The sequence below is a fragment of the Dendrobates tinctorius genome, unplaced genomic scaffold (genome assembly GCF_039654945.1).
Source record: "Dendrobates tinctorius isolate UK_male_01 unplaced genomic scaffold, ASM3965494v1 ptg000021l, whole genome shotgun sequence".
In the NCBI taxonomy this organism is placed as follows: Eukaryota; Metazoa; Chordata; class Amphibia; order Anura; family Dendrobatidae; genus Dendrobates; species Dendrobates tinctorius.
Window position 1 is genome coordinate 40,892,236 of NW_027361689.1, and position 17,630 is coordinate 40,909,865.

Genomic DNA, 17,630 nt, shown 5'->3' on the forward strand with positions numbered 1-17,630 from the left:
ACCTATAGCATAAATATTTCCGTACTATTGCTTAAATTACTCCAGATACTGAAGATAAAAATATTTTACAATATCCCGACATGCTGGACAAATCCTTGGCAAACTACAACTCACATCTAAACCCTTGGCTGGCCTACTGTAGTCTCCTATTTCATACCAGTAAATATTTTCCAATAATTTCTAAAAAGACATGTTACACAGGATCCAGCCTTAATACCAGATTCGAATGACAGCTGAGTGCAGTCCAATTTTCATGGGCTGTCAGAATAGAGAAGGTTTAGAATTTTTTTTTTTTTTTTAATTTCTTGCCGTCCGGAAAAATTTAGTGATGCTCTACCACACTCTGATCAGAATAAACAGTTCCAATTTTCTCGTACGCGGAAAAAAAAATCAGACGTCTTATTGAGCCCTAAGCAGGGCTGTGGAGTCAGAGTCGTGGAAATTGAGGAGTCGGAGGTTTGGCTTACCGACTACACAACACTAACAGGGCTGTGGAGTCGGAGTCGTGGAGTCGGAGCCCATTTTGGTGGAGTCGGAGTCGGTTTCATGGAAATTGAGGAGTCGGAGGTTTGGCTTACCGACTACACAACACTAACAGGGCTGTGGAGTCGGAGTCGTGGAGTCGGAGCCCATTTTGGTGGAGTCGGAGTCGGTTTCATGGAAATTGAGGAGTCGGAGGTTTGGCTTACCGACTACACAACACTAACAGGGCTGTGGATTCAGAGTTGTGGAGTCGGAGCCCATTTTGGTGGAGTCGGAGTCGGTTTCATGGAAATTGAGGAGTCAGAGGTTTGGCTTACCGACTACACAACACTAACAGGGCTGTGGAGTCAGAGTTGTGGAGTCGGAGCCCATTTTGGTGGAGTCGGAGTCGGTTTCATGGAAATTGAGGAGTCGGAGGTTTGGCTTACCGACTACACAACACTAACAGGGCTGTGGATTCAGAGTTGTGGAGTCGGAGCCCATTTTGGTGGAGTCGGAGTCAGTTTCATGGAAATTGAGGAGTCAGAGGTTTGGCTTACCGACTACATAACACTAACAGGGCTGTGGAGTCAGAGTTGTGGAGTCGGAGCCCATTTTGGTGGAGTCGGAGTCGGTTTCATGGAAATTGAGGAGTCGGAGGTTTGGTTTACCGACTACACAACACTAACAGGGCTGTGGAGTCAGAGTTGTGGAGTCGGAGCCCATTTTGGTGGAGTCGGAGTCGGTTTCATGGAAATTGAGGAGTCGGAGGTTTGGCTTACCGACTACACAACACTAACAGGGCTGTGGATTCAGAGTTGTGGAGTCGGAGCCCATTTTGGTGGAGTCGGAGTCGGTTTCATGGAAATTGAGGAGTCAGAGGTTTGGCTTACCGACTACATAACACTAACAGGGCTGTGGAGTCAGAGTTGTGGAGTCGGAGCCCATTTTGGTGGAGTCGGAGTCGGTTTCATGGAAATTGAGGAGTCGGAGGTTTGGCTTACCGACTACACAACACTAACAGGGCTGTGGATTCAGAGTTGTGGAGTCGGAGCCCATTTTGGTGGAGTCGGAGTCGGTTTCATGGAAATTGAGGAGTCAGAGGTTTGGCTTACCGACTACATAACACTAACAGGGCTGTGGAGTCAGAGTTGTGGAGTCGGAGCCCATTTTGGTGGAGTCGGAGTCGGTTTCATGGAAATTGAGGAGTCGGAGGTTTGGCTTACCGACTACACAACACTAACAGGGCTGTGGATTCAGAGTTGTGGAGTCGGAGCCCATTTTGGTGGAGTCGGAGTCGGTTTCATGGAAATTGAGGAGTCAGAGGTTTGGCTTACCGACTACACAACACTAACAGGGCTGTGGAGTCAGAGTTGTGGAGTCGGAGCCCATTTTGGTGGAGTCGGAGTCGGTTTCATGGAAATTGAGGAGTCGGAGGTTTGGCTTACCGACTACACAACACTAACAGGGCTGTGGAGTCGGAGTCGTGGAGTCGCAGCCCATTTTGGTGGAGTCGGTTTCATGGAAATTGAGGAGTCGGAGGTTTGGCTTACCGACTTCACAGCCATGGCCCTAAGGCAGGGTCAATCTGGAACACCAGAGAATCCTCCGATGGTCCCAGGTTTACTATATATGTAGTGCAACATTTTTTTCCTTCCTCCTAAACCGAAGTGTGCCGATTTATTATGAAATATTGGAGGTTGCTCCATTTTCAGTGTTGCCCTTTTTTTTTAAATCCCATCTTTGTGCCTTCTACCTAACCGAAAGGTCACCATTTCTAGGATCTGTCTGCGGTTCTCAGCTTCTAAACTTCATGGCGAAGCCAAAGAGTGACCAACCGGCTGCAAAGCGCCTGTTATTATGCTTCCCCATGGCCCTGCACCCTCTGAGTGACACGCTGCTATAGAAATGGCATTAACTGCAAGGTAAAGGGATTCTTCTGACTGATACATTTATGAGATTTTGATTTCAAAGGATATAGTGTTCTGGATGGCTGTGAATGTTAAGATAAAAGACATGGACAGTTGCCGGGTGGTGATGATAAACCGTACTACTTCTCTGACAGAAGCCAAAAAATAAAAGAAAGTTTTAAGAGCGAGAACTGGAAGACAAGCATACAGTTACATTTTAAATTCTTGAGATCTGGCGTGGCCATATGGTGACCTTACGGCAGTGTAGAACATACATGGTGGCCACCAGATGTCTTCTACACTATATTTATTTATTGTATTCGCTATTTTTGCGCCATTAATTTTGGGGAGGAGAAACTGAAGAACCCAGAGGAACCCACGCAAACACAGGGAGAACATACAAACTCCTTGCAGATGTTGTCCGACCTCAGCGCTGCAAAACAACTGAGCTAACTGTGATTTTATATCTCTAAAAACTGATGTGGAAAAAAATGATGCAAAGTAAGAAGCTTTCAAAAATAGAAGGGTTAATAGTTTGTATTTATCAATTAACAAAATGAAAAGTGAATGAACAAAAGTGAAATCTAAATCGCATCAATACTTGGTGACATACCTTCAAAACAACATCAGTTCTTCTAGGTGAACTTTTATTTGCACCCAAATTTTGAAGGAACTCAGCAGGGAGGTGGTTCCAAACATCTTAGAGAATTAACCACACATCTTCTGTGGATGTCACTTGTGCAAATCCTTCTGTCTCCTCATGTAATCCCAGACAGACTAGATGATTTGACATCAGAGCTCTTTGGGGGCCGGATCATCACTTCCAGGACTGCTTTTTCTTCTTTACATTGAAGATTGTTCTTAATGTTGGCTGAATATTTGGCGTTATTGTACTGGTCTAGAATTAATTTGCAGCCAATCAGATGCTTCTATTACATGATGGATAAGCATCTGCCTGTATTTCTCAGCATTGTATATCTATATACTGTATATAGATGTATAGTTATAGATATTATATACTGTAAATTGGATACACGACAGGACTTACAGACGTAGGTTGTTTTTTTACCATCCCTCTTGGCTTAACATACGACTTTGCGATACTCTGTCTTAGGATGTTTATGCTATATGTGTCCAAGAGGTGGATGAAAAGCTCTGAGCCAGCAGGGTGTCACCAATAAGTGAAGAGCATTTAGAATACTTTGTCCATTGAAGCTTATATATTCCTTTACCATGAAATCATATCTTTCTAGACCCATCCCTTTCCAGCCTATTAAGATGTTTCTTATAAGTCTCTTTCTCGGTATACTTCCAGGAGATGTCATTGTTATTGCTGATCCTTATAGTATAGGTATGACACTATTTTAGCCGCTGGTTCTGCTGCAAAGGTCAGATAAAACCTAAAAAAGAAAAAAATTAACACACCCTGCTGTAAGTAAATCTCACGGTGTGACTGTGTGATAATAGATGTGCACCTATACTGACCCTCAGGCTAAGGGTCCCTGGCAAACTATGTCCTAGGATTACCCCTGAAGGTGGAGATGCCTGGGCCTCGTTCCTTCCTAAGCTCCTAAGTAGCACTAGTCTGTGCAGTGTATTGGGAAATGCAAAGCAAGACAGACGGGGCAGAAACGTAAGCACAATCACATAACATTCTCTCAGAGAATATAAAGTGTGCAGCCCGAGAGGCAACAAAGTAATATAAAGACTACTAGGAGAAATGGAATGGGTTAACCAAAGATCACTAGCAACAACTTTAGAAATAACCAGGACATGTCCAACTCTCCAGACTAGGATAGAGAACTATTGCTGGTGTTACCTGAATGGCACAACCAGCTTAAATATAGAAAGAGCAGCTACACCTGGCTCTCCTACAGCATGTGACCACAGGTGAAATGACACATTCACCATACTTTACGCCACCAAAGTGGTGTAAATTCCATTCACGAGAACATAAAGGGCATGTACCGGAGTAGAATTCTGATGCTGGTCAAACGCCTGAGGACTCTTCGTCAAGGCGAAACGCCAGTCTTCACAGATCATTCCCATCTTTTCCACTGCCATGCTCTCCTCCATTACAGCAGAGGCAAAGCAGACTCTACTAGAAGTAGACAGCACGCAATTTGGGCCAGCCGCTCAGCCATGCCGCCAGCCCAAATGATCATTCTTCAGGGAGAGTACCACCCACCAGGAAGTAAGGGAGGCAGAGGAGTGGTGGGATCCTGAGAAACAAACATAAGACTACCACTTTAAGCTTGATTGTCTCATTTGCAAAAAACACCATTCTCCATGTTGTCCAATTTTGCAGAAACAAATGCGGCCTTGGACGTACAATGACTACTTTTTATTTGTAAGCGTTGTGTATTTTATTTTTTTTTAATGTGGTTTCTTTTCTATTTGTGACCTCAAGGTGTTGAGATGTTCGGTCATTGCTAAGTGCAAATGAGAGCTGTGTTTTGAGGAGGTCTCCTTTTTTTGCTCATTCTGAAATGTCATCTAAAGGCTGATATTTGCGTGTGTCGCGGTATTATGTCACTTTACTTGCCTTACCTTCTTAGCTTTAACTCTCTGCTCCTACTCGAGCTGCAAGCTTTGATATACTTTAATTTTCACAGAGTGAAATCACCTTCTTGAGAAGAGATAAGGGAAGGTTAAATCGCTCATTTCATGCACAGATCTCCCGACTCCGGTTATTGATGTCATGTGGCCCCTTGCACCGTGCAGACTTCATATCAGAGGAATGATAGGATTCATGTGATTATGGCTAGAGATGAGATGGCCTCTATATTTCCACTGCAAATTCTCCAATATGTCATATACAGCAGAATCCCCTGTAGAAAAAGATGTATTGCAAATTCACAAAGCACCATCCTACCTTTCGAGCGCCTTAAGGCAGGTAGACAAGTCTCATGCTTTGTATTTATGTCCTTTAGGACTTGTAGGAACTACAGTGATTAGGAAGGATGTAGTCCAGGATTCGATCAGACCCTTATTCTATGTGTCAGGGAGAACACCAGAGAGATCACGCAGATGCCACCGCTGCAGCCAATTTTTCAGGGGGCGCAACTCCACTGCCTCCAATCATCAGGAAAATTACACAATTAACTGACGAGTGTTAGGGTCCCGTTTCACATAGGGACGCAACAGCGATCCCAACAATGATACGACCTGGTAGGGATCGCTGGTGCGTCGCTACATGGTCGCTAGTAAGCTGCCAAACAGGCAGATCTCTTCAGCGACGCACCAGCGATCCCAACAACGATACGACCTGGTAAGGATCGCTGGTGCAGCTATTCTGACGACTCACGCCTCTGCGTCCCTTAGTTCTGCCTCGCCAACGAGGTCGCTCGTCGGCTTCAAACAGCGATGCATGCTGGCCAGTGGGACGACGATGATGAAAAATGGCCCAGGACATTTGAGTACGATCAGCGATATCAAGCAGGGGGGCCAGTCGCCGCTAAGTGTCACATGTAGCGAGATCGCTGTTGCGTCACAAAATCAGTGACGCATCAGTGATCTCGCTATGTGAGACGGGGCCTATAGACGAGGCTGTGGCTATTTCCACTACTAGGTCGGTTATTGGGGAACTCACAGTCAGCGTATGATATATACTGTACACCTTCTATTCCAACGCATGCAATATATATATATATATATATATATATATATATATATACAGTATGTGTATATATATATATATATATACAGTGCCTACAAGTAGTATTCAACCCCCTGCAGATTTAGCAGGTTTACACATTCGGAATTAACTTGGCATTGTGACATTTGGACTGTAGATCAGCCTGGAAGTGTGAAATGCACTGCAGCAAAAAAGAATGTTATTTCTTTGTTTAATTTTTTTTTAAATTGTGAAAAGTTTATTCAGAGGGTCATTTATTATTCAACCCCTCAAACCACCAGAATTCTGTTTGGTTCCCCTAAAGTATTAAGAAGTATTTCAGGCACAAAGAACAATGAGCTTCACATGTTTGGATTAATTATCTCTTTTTCCAGCCTTTTCTGACTACTTAAGACCCTCCCCAAACTTGTGAACAGCACTCATACATGGTCAACATGGGAAAGACAAAGGAGCATTCCAAGGCCATCAGAGACAAGATCGTGGAGGGTCACAAGGCTGGCAAGGGATACAAAACCCTTTCCAAGGAGTTGGGCCTACCTGTCTCCACTGTTGGGAGCATCATCCGGAAGTGGAAGGCTTATGGAACTACTGTTAGCCTTCCACGGCCTGGACAGCCTTTGAAAGTTTCCTCCCGTGCCGAGGCCAGGCTTGTCCGAAGAGTCAAGGCTAACTCAAGGACAACAAGGAAGGAGCTCTGGGAAGATCTCATGGCAGTGGGGACATTGGTTTCAGTCAATACCATAAGTAACGTACTCCACCGCAATGGTCTCCGTTCCAGACGAGCCCGTAAGGTACCTTTACTTTCAAAGCGTCATGTCAAGGCTCGTCTACAGTTTGCTCATGATCACTTGGAGGACTCTGAGACAGACTGGTTCAAGGTTCTCTGGTCTGATGAGACCAAGATCGAGATCTTTGGTGCCAACCACACACGTGACGTTTGGAGACTGGATGGCACTGCATACGACCCCAAGAATACCATCCCTACAGTCAAGCATGGTGGTGGCAGCATCATGCTGTGGGGCTGTTTCTCAGCCAAGGGGCCTGGCCATCTGGTCCGCATCCATGGGAAGATGGATAGCACGGCCTACCTGGAGATTTTGGCCAAGAACCTCAGCTCCTCCATCAAGGATCTTAAGATGGGTCGTCATTTCATCTTCCAACAAGACAACGACCCAAAGCACACAGCCAACAAAACCAAGGCCTGGTTCAAGAGGCAAAAAATCAAGGTGTTGGAGTGGCCTAGTCAGTCTCCTGACCTTAACCCAATTGAAAACTTGTGGAAGGAGCTCAAGATTAAAGTCCACATGAGACACCCAAAGAACCTAGATAACTTGGAGAAGATCTGCATGGAGGAGTGGGCCAAGATAACTCCAGAGACCTGTGCCGGCCTGATCAGGTCTTATAAAAGACGATTATTAGCTGTAATTACAAACAAGGGTTATTCCACAAAATATTAAACCTAGGGGTTGGATAATAATTGACCCACACTTTTATGTTTAAAATTTATTAAAATTTAACTGAGCAACATAACTTTTTGATTTGTAAGATTTATGCATCTGTTAATAAATCCTGCTCTTGTGTGAAGTTTGAAGGCTCTAACTTATTTGCATCTTATCAAACCTGCTAAATCTGCAGGGGGTTGAATACTACTTGTAGGCACTGTATATATATACACAGTATATATAAATATATATATACACCCCAATACTGTCAATGCCAATTTCACAATAACAAAAGGAACTACTAGCTGTCACCGTCAATCGTTTATACAGGCCGATTGGACACACGTTACAAGTAGAGTATGGCTTCAGGGGTGCGGATTACAGAACAAAAGGAACAGCTATTAAATTTTATATATCTAATCTGGAAAGGTAGGCAGCATTTATAAAAAAATATACAAAGATTTTACAAAATGGGAACACAACAATAAGGTATATACCATTACATGTATTAAAAGGGATAGCAAAAGAAAAAGTACTAAACCTGTGTCACGGAAATGGCTCAGAGCTTAGTGGAGGGAGGTACGCCTTAGGAAAATGGAAAGAACTACAGCAAGCCGTACCTTCGAGGACTGACAAATAACTAAAACCCAAACTGATTTTTATTAGAACAAATTTACACCCACATACCCCCCCCTTGGTGAGCTCATATGGGAGCTGGTGATGAAATGTGCTAGATCTCTTAGAAGATTATGAGATCCCCAACTTTAAGGATATTTTCAACTCTGGAGATCCCAGGGGGGACATGTCATTGTCATGTTTCCTATCACGATTTTACCCTCTTTAGAGATGAAACATGGCATGGATAGCATCATACATCTATGATATTAAGTTGGAGGTCTTCAGCCGGCCTTACGGTGATGTGAGTGAATGCGTTATGTTCATCTACGCAAACTGTACTTCCAGTCCTAGGGGGATCTGACAAGTATCTGCTACTTATTGGAAACTTTAGTTCTAGCATCGTCAGCTTGTCTTGGGATCTGAAGCTAAAGGTTGTTTTGCTTGCTCCTTTGTGCAAGCCGTTGCAGTCTTATCACAGACCTACAATACTAACGTCGTCGGATGTCTCCTTGGAATCAAAGATATTTATTGATGTGTTGACTTGAAAAGTTCTGTTGTGGACCTGACTCATGACTCCAGTAACATCGGAGGATTCCCATGTTAGACTATTCCAGTTGAAAGTCTACTCATGGTCCAATAATTTCAATGTTGTTTTGAGTGCAATTGTCTTTTTTGGAACTTTCCAATTTCACATATTATATTTCCCCCTTTATTTATTTTATAATTTTGAGCCATATATGCCCCAGATAAACAAGTTCTGCTGTTTTAGAGCCAAATTGCAGCCACAGGGTGCTTAGTGTGGGTGATTTGGTTTATTAAATTGCCAAACTGTCCACACCAGCCAGCTTGAGTAAGGACAACTATAGATCGAAATGTCATCCCTTGTTTATCTGGTGGATAAAGAAATCTCATAAATCTGGCTCGAAGAAATCTAATAAATTCCAAGCAAGTAGCATATTATATGCTAGGAGCATTGAAGATCTGGGTTGATTAATTATCTTTTAGTCTGGAGCTCCAAGATGGGTTCTACATAGCCTAAATTCATCCCTATAAAAGTCTTAGCTTACACTTTCCATCACAAGTTTCAGTTTGCTAACCTATTTCTGTATCAAAAAACATACAAGACAAAGGGACTTATTGGCCCCTCCACATATGTTGCTTGATAAACCCCTTACCAGTGCTGTAGTAGCCACCTGACTTGGCCACACGGGTAAGGTTGGACTATGAAGACCAATTGTTCCAGCTCTTCCATAAAAAATTCCTTAATTTTGTCACGATAAAAACATGATCAGCTTCTTAGACAACATCAGGGACCAGCTACGCATTTCGATCGCTGCTGCGATCAATATCACAGCGAGTCCTGTATCCGAAACCCCATGGTCCTGGAGTGGCCAGTCCTGAATTTGTAGCCACCTGGTCTCGGTGCGACCAGTCCTGTTCCCAAATTCCCTTGGTCCCAATGCGGCCAGTTCCTGAATGTTGTCCCCTGGTCCTGGGGTGGCCAGTTGTGATCCCGAAGTCCCTTGGTCCTGGTATGGGCAGAGTTATTCCCAAAGTCCCATGGTCCCATTGAAGCCAGTGCCTGAACATTGTCCCCCGGTCTGTGTGTGGCCAGTCCCTAATACAGTATCCTAGAGCGGTGTGTATAAACATAGCCCTAGTCCATGTCAGCAAACCTGACCCCTGTGGTCAGCAGCTGCAGTACTGGGAGTGGTACCTGGCGGCTACATGAAACCCTGTCTGTCTCCACCATCAGGAGCTACAGTTAACCCCTAGTAGCCATTTAGCTATGCCCCTTCCTAGGCAGGCGATCCTGTGGCACAGTGGTTCCACAAACCCACCTGCGCCACCGTTGGGCGTAGCAGAAGCAGCAGAATTGCTAGCAGGAGATCAGCGCCGGACAGAACAAAAGTCCCGGATAACCCCGTTAATATCATGGTTTGGTCCCCGTACAGTTTTCATATTGTCGCCAGCACATCTCCTTTTTATATGGGCAGATATGCTGCTTAAAAAAATGATGACTTTAGGACCACATAAATAACATAATCAGTATGTTTGTTGGCTGATCGGTTGACCGATCAATCATACGTTTACATGACCCAATTATATTATCAGCCGGTATAAAGAGGTCTTAGACAATCTTCTAGCTTGATAGCCATGTTCTCCGGATAAGCTACGACTTCGGCACAAATCTCGAAAAATACTGTTTAGAGAGTTTCATAAAAAAAAAAACATTTCTGTACTTTTGGTTAAAGTTATGGCTGCATAGTTTAAAGCCAATTTCATACAACAGCTCCGACTTAATGTCCTGCTTCAAGTCATTTATTACAATTTGATGTGAAACTTGTTTGCTAAATGGCCATTACATGAGTGCTGACAACGTATGCCAGTTATGCAAATCATCCCGGCTCCACTTGATTGTGCGTATCTACAAACGCTTCTATTGTTACTGATTGCATTTATGTTATATTTTATTTATTTTTTGCATAGGAAAATTGCGAGATGTGAGAATTAAGATTAATGCTGGCGTCCCCCCTCCATCACTTGCATTTGCCTTGAAATATGAAAAAGTATCTAATGCTAACGAGACCATCCATCAAAATCAATGAGCAGATGCTTGTATTGTTTCGAAAGCTTGCCCGCAGTAAAAATGGAGTGAAAGAAAATGCATTACACTAACGTAAAATCATACGGTAGTGGGGATGGTAGGACGGCTCAGTGGGTTTGAAATACTCCAGGGGGGAATTTACATTGAGTTAATATGTGATCGTTAATCTGGTGGAAAGAGGGGGTTCACTGACAGAAGAATTCATTGTAAGCTTCTTTTGGGTGAGGAGGGATGAAAATGAATGACGTGTTTTTATACTGATCGGTGTCACTTAGATTATAAGTGTCACATGCACTCTGTTCGTAGTCACCTGACCGATCTAAAAATGGCTACCACAAAAAGGCTTGACGAAGCCCTGGCCTTCACGCTTTAACCCTTGTACATGAATCTGGACTTACACTGGGGAATAATCATAACAGAACAATGGAGCACAGCACAGAGGGGTGAACCAGGAAAGTGGAACTACTGACTGGCAGTGGAAACTGGCTCTCAGGGGTTTATATAGTAACCGCCTCACCCAGTTTTGACAGCTTATAGAAACCCAAAAGAATTTACCCCAAACTTCTGGACTGGCCATAGTCATAAGTCCCAAACCTAATACAGGATTAACCCACAACAATATTGTGGTGGCACCTAGCGGCCAAAGCAGACACCGGCACAGATGTTACGGTAAGTTCCTGTGTATGTGTAGTGAACATTGTATGTGATAATTAGAATGATATCATTATCATTCATTTCTCATGAGTTTAACATCTCCCATCTTCATCAGTACCATCGTTGTAGTTTCGTCCTCTTAGCATCATCAGCATCTTATTATCATTGTCACCATCTTTGTGTGGCTTGATCATCAAATCATCATCATCATCGTTTCGCCATCTTGGCATCATTACAATTTTTTCATATCATTATTATCGACCTCATTAGTATTATTACTTCCATTACGCATCATATTATCATCCCCACCTCATTATTACTGCCCCAATACCATCACTTTATTTCATACCATCGTCTCCTCATTATTTCACCTTCTCATCATGATTTTATTATTACTACGATCATTTCATCATCTCATTTCATCAGCAAAATTGCAATCACACTTATATCTTCTCATCATCATAGTCGTCATCATGGCTTCATCCTCAAAATCAACATCATCATCTCAAGCGCCGTCATTTCTTTGTTACTGCACCCATTATTATGTCATGGGTTAATTTCATCATCATCATCATCTCCTCATTACTCCATTTTCTGGCCATCATCTCGTTGTGACTTCCATTAGTCATCATTTAATTATTATTTTAATTCTTTCATGTCTGTATATTTATTCTTTCATGTCGATTACTATACTATTCAACACATCGAGTTATTTCATGTTATCATTGACTTATTTCATTTACTCAGCATCTTCATTTTATTATTACTGCCGTCATTATGTCTCCATCATCATCATTGTCTCATCGTTATTTCAGCTTTTCCGCATCATCATTTCATCATTACTGCCGTCGTTTTATCATCATCTCATCACCATGATCTTCATCGTCCACATCATCATTATAACCTTCTCATTATTTCGTTTTTGCAGCATCTTCATTTTATTATCACTGCCTTCGTTATATCATCCTCATCGTTATCATTTTCACATTGTCAGAGAGCACTGTCAGTAGAAGGGCTTCCACAGACAGGCTTTGTGCTAACCACTCCACCTAGCAGATCACAGGGGGTTTCCTAACCTTCACTCTCACTCCCGTATAGAGATCTGGGGGGCTAATAAAGAGACCCCTGGGTTGGGTCTACGGAGTGGTTGCTGGATGATAGAGTAACTGCCTGCGGCCTGCCTTCTTAGAAAATACCAGTGATTGTCTAAATGCTGTCTCCAACATGATGTCCTCACTATATCTGAAACTGAACCTGTCAAAGACTGAACTCCTTGTGTTTCCTCCCGCTACTAATGTACCTATGCCCGTCATTGCCATTTCCATTTGTGGTTCCACTATTACTCCCCAGCATCATGCCCGCTGTCTTGGCATCATACTTGACTCCGAGCTTTCCTTTGCCCCCCACATTCGATCACTGGCTAGCTCTTGTTATCTGCACCTCAAAAACATTTCTAGAATTAGAACTTTTCTTACTTTTGACCCGCAAAAACTCTTACTGTTTCTCTTATTCATTCTCGTCTGGACTATTGTAACTCTTTTCTAATCGGTCTCCCTCTTACCAAACTCTCCCCTCCCAAATCTGTCTTGAATGCTGCAGCCAGGATCATATTCCTCGCCAATCGTTACACTGATGCCTCTACCTTGTGCCAGTCATTACACTGGCTACCCATCCACTCTAGAATTCAGTACAAACTTATTACTCTCACCCACAAAGCCCTCCATGGCTCAGCACCACCCTACATCTCCTCCCTTGTTTCAGTATACCACCCTACCCGCGCCCTCCGTTCTGCTGATGACCTGAGGTCAACATCCTCAATAATCAGAACCTCCCATTCCCATCTCCAAGACTATACACGTGCTGCGCCAATTCTTTGGAATGCACTTCCCAGGTCAATACGATTAGTCCCCAATCCCCACAATTTTAAGCATGCCCTAAAAATGCATTTATTCAGACTGACCTACCGCCTCAACACATTAACCTAACTATCCCTGTGTGGCACAGCCAAAAGTTTTACCATAACCAGGTTCCCCGCATCATGTTCCCACATGATTTATGCATCCATTAGCCCTCTGTGTCTGTACTGATACCCACTTAACATTATGGCTGGTCCAAACAATCAGGGCAATTGTTACCACCCACCTTTCGTGTCTACCTCTTTCCTCATAGACTGTAAGCTTGCGAGCAGGGCCCTCATTCCTCTTGGTATCTGTTATGATCTATGTGAATATTGTTATGCTGTAATGTCTATCGTCTGTACATGTCCCCTCTGAAATGTAAAGTGCTGCGGAATATGTCGGCGCTATAGAAATCATTATTATTAAGCTGGCCAGAGGGTGGTCAGAAAGCTACACCTTACTAGGAGGTCAGGGACAGAATCGTCAGGCACAAGGATGGTGTAAAAACGAGTCAAGGTCAGAAACAGGAAACAAACAGACTGAACAGGAACTAGATAACCAGAGTGGACCATATCAAATAAAAACTATAACTGGTATGCTGGGAGTTTAAGTAGGGTGTAGTGCTGTCCTAATGACCAAAGGAAGGAGTCGATTTCCTTTGCTGGACAGCACACACACCCATACCGCCAGAACCTGTGCCGCCCAGAGCTTCTGATCACAATGTCTCCTCCATAACCATCGCAACCCACAGAATGACTACGATGACGCCTGGTTCAGGTGGAGATGTGACACTCATTATTTCATCTTCTCATCATCATGATTTGATCATTATATCATCATCTCATTTATCACCATCATCCTAATTTTATGTTGTCAGCATTATTTTACCACATTTTACTGCCACTTTCTACCATAAACATATGATCATCATCGTTTTATTTAATTATTTCATCATCAACTTATCCTTAATGCAAATATTATTATATCATCAGCTGATGATTTTGTCTTCTCAGAATTATCTCATCATTATTGCCATCAACATCATCATACCCATCTTAAGATCATCATTGTCCTCAACATATCATCATCATCTCAGAAAAATCATCATCCTTATAGACCCAACATCACATAATGGTCATCATTTATTCCGCAAAATGAACATTATCCATGACGATCGCCATCATTCTTTTTTTTATTGCTTTCCATATTATCCAAACCGGGTAGTCTACTCCTCATGTAATATTTGTTAATGGCCCTTTAGTCTTATGAACATGGGAAATATAGCAAAGTAGATAACAATTATGCAAACTAAATCATAAATTAATTATGCAACTTGATCAAGTGTATGTAAGCGTCCAAAAGTGTGCCCTTATGGGACACTCTTACTAAGCAGTTTTGGAGTTGGAGCTGTATGTGCACCAAAATTATCAAGACCATAGGTGCATGGCCTACTACCTGGAACTCACAATGCCATGTGGTGTAAACCCAAACATCTGGTATAAGATATTTTTGTATTGTCTTGTCTTTCTTGTCTGTGATATTGTCCCTTAAAGTGGACATTGACTATGGAAAATTTTCACACTGAAGTAGATGAGAACAGTATAGCAGTCCCTTTGTGTTTAAGCTGTTGATGGTGATTTACTGTACCTAGTATTGCCAACCGTGAAATCTTATAAAGAGTAACTATTTTTGTCCATTACCTTGGTCAACATAATGCTGAAAGTGCTGACCTATCCGCTTAGTTCGTGCTCTTTTACAAGCTGCTTTGATCTGCAGCTCTGGTAAGTCCCTCTACTCCGACACTATTTACAATCACTTCCACTATGTTAGTTTCTCTGCTCAGATAGTGAGAGGGTTTGTAAATAATTTGAGTACAGATTCTTAACAGAGCAGCAGTTCAAAGCAGCTACTAAAACAGCATGGACTAGACAGTTAAACTGGTACTTTCACCCTGGTGTTTCAGCAAGAAGGAAGCAAAATTAGGTTTTGGAGTGTATTACAACTATTCCTAACTTTGATGATCAGTAATTAAATAAAAAAGGTTTCTATTTTTTAAAGCCATAAATATTGTTGTCCGGAACTATAACATTGAAAACATAGGAAAAGCCATTATTGTTTGATTGTTGGTTCTCTTATCCTTTGGACTTTTGCCTACAAACATAATGAAGGGGCTTTGCGCTTGTACTATTAAAGGGGTTCTCTGGGACTATAACATTCTTAGTCTATCCTTAGGATAGGCCATCAATGTCTGTTCGGTGGGGGTACGAAACCCGGCACCCCTGCTGTTCAGCTATTCATGATGTCCTGATGCCCAGCACAGTTCCGTCGACTGTATAGTGGCCACTGCCGGGTACTGCACATCCTCCACTTATTCAAATCAGTAGAAGTTAGGCAGTGGATGTGTAGTACCTGGCCGCGGGTGGATGTGTAGTACCCGGCCGCAGCCACTACTCTGTTGATGGAGCTGTCCAGTTCTGGAACTGATCATTTCTGGCCGACCTTGAGAACATCTGATTGGTGGGGTTACCGGGTGTCGCACTCAGGCATTAATGATCTATCCTTGGACAGGCCATCATTATTTAAGTAGGCACAGTGGTTTTCCTATTCAGGCACTCTCTTGACCCCTTCACGGGGGGTGCTTAATGTGGGGGGGGGGGGACCTTGGAAACCCTCTATTAACAGCGATAGAAAACTATAATTAATGGCTTGAGTTCACTTTAAAACAGCGAATATTTCCGCGATTGTCTTCTCCAGCTAAATTCTTGGGTGCCACACACCCAACCTGGTTTGATTTATGGTGAGAAACCTTTAATGCGGTATCGCCGCCGGGACCTCTGGGCCCCCTTCTGCTGGATTTGGGAAGAGAGACCCATTTATCAAATGAAAAAAGCCCTATTATATTTCTGCCATGCGGGAGAAGTTACGAATAAATAGAACGGGGAGAGAACATGAGCTCTGTCGAACGGACGTTTGTGGTTTGTATTAACCGAAAATTGTTCTGCCACTTCGGTTTAGCTTTTCGCCACTGAGATGAAGGCAGCCTGGTCTCCACTCCATGTAGCAGAGTTCATTAGAGCCAATGTTATTTTTAATGAATTACCTACATTTATTCTATTCCGTTCAATTCCTTCACCTTCCGCTTTTTATCCCGAATCCCCCCCACTCTCCCCCGCTAACAACTTGCATTGGTTAATCTACCTGATGACAACTTCTGCCGGCTCCAGATTTCCATTCCCCGGATTTACATTCAATCTCAACTCTTCTCTTGTAGGAAGAAACTTTTTTCGAAATGATTACTATTTATTTTTTTTTTATTTTTGATGCTGGAAGGAAGCAGATTTCTGTATCGCGGCCACATTAGGCTGCCTACAAAATTGAGCATACTGCATCGGATAGCCGCCTGTCGACTGCTCGTATACGCTGCACACCGGTCTACCCTGAGATATTCCAAATAGCGGAATAAATGAGGATCCCTCGACAAGACGCACACGCTGAAATATGTTTTTGTTTTGTAAGTTACCAGGTACCTGAGTAGAATATAAATTGGGGTTACCTATGTATATTTATGTATCGATGATTAATGTTGTGATCTTTACAGCGGGTTGATCTTGTGAGAGGCACAGACCTGTCCACTCATGACTATTTTAGGAAAAATAGGTGCGTTTGATGACACTTCGTGTCGTGAAGTGGGTGGTGAATGGACACTGATGACATCCTGGGCATGATAAACAAAAAATGGAAAGAAAGGGTTCATCCTGCGCCGCCAGAGGATCAAGGATGAGAAATAATTGGTATCCAGCAACGTGGTTTGTTTGTCAACGCGTTTCGAAGTTGAAAATTTCGTCGTCAGGACAAACCACAGTGTCAAGGTCTTGTCGCCGGGACACAAGAATCCTAACAGCGTGCGTTGGGTGTGCTGCGAGGATTCACAAGTCTGCAGTCACATAGAATGATTATACAGACTTTCATGCCAAACCTGGACAACTCCTTGTTGTTGGATATACATACGACAGAATGCGTATCTGATCTAGAGCTGGATGGATAAATACAAATGATAGATAATAAATAGATAGATAATAGATAGATAGATAGATAGATAGATAGATAATAGATAGAATTTGGATATATTTTTAATGCGCTAAATTAGTTTTGCACTTAAAGGAAATCTGTCACGTATTTTTTCGCATATAAGATGCGGCCACCGCCATCAGGGGCTTATCTACAGCATTCTGTAATGCTGTAGATAAGCCCCCGATGTAACCTGAAAGATAAGAAAAAGGTGTTAGATTATACTTTCCCAGGGGAGGGCCGGTCTTGGTCCGATGGGTGTTGCCGTCCGGCGTCTCCCATCTTCATATGATGCCATCCTCTTCTTTCCTTCCTGTTGTGACTCCTGCACAG

General features: G+C 42.9%; 1 protein-coding gene across 1 annotated transcript in view; it reads left to right on the top strand.

The window, feature by feature from the left end:
* KLHL29 (kelch like family member 29) overlaps positions 1 to 17,630 on the top strand; it is a 1,048,894-nt gene that overhangs the window by 64,268 nt on the left and 966,996 nt on the right. The gene's annotated exons all lie outside the window — the stretch shown is intronic.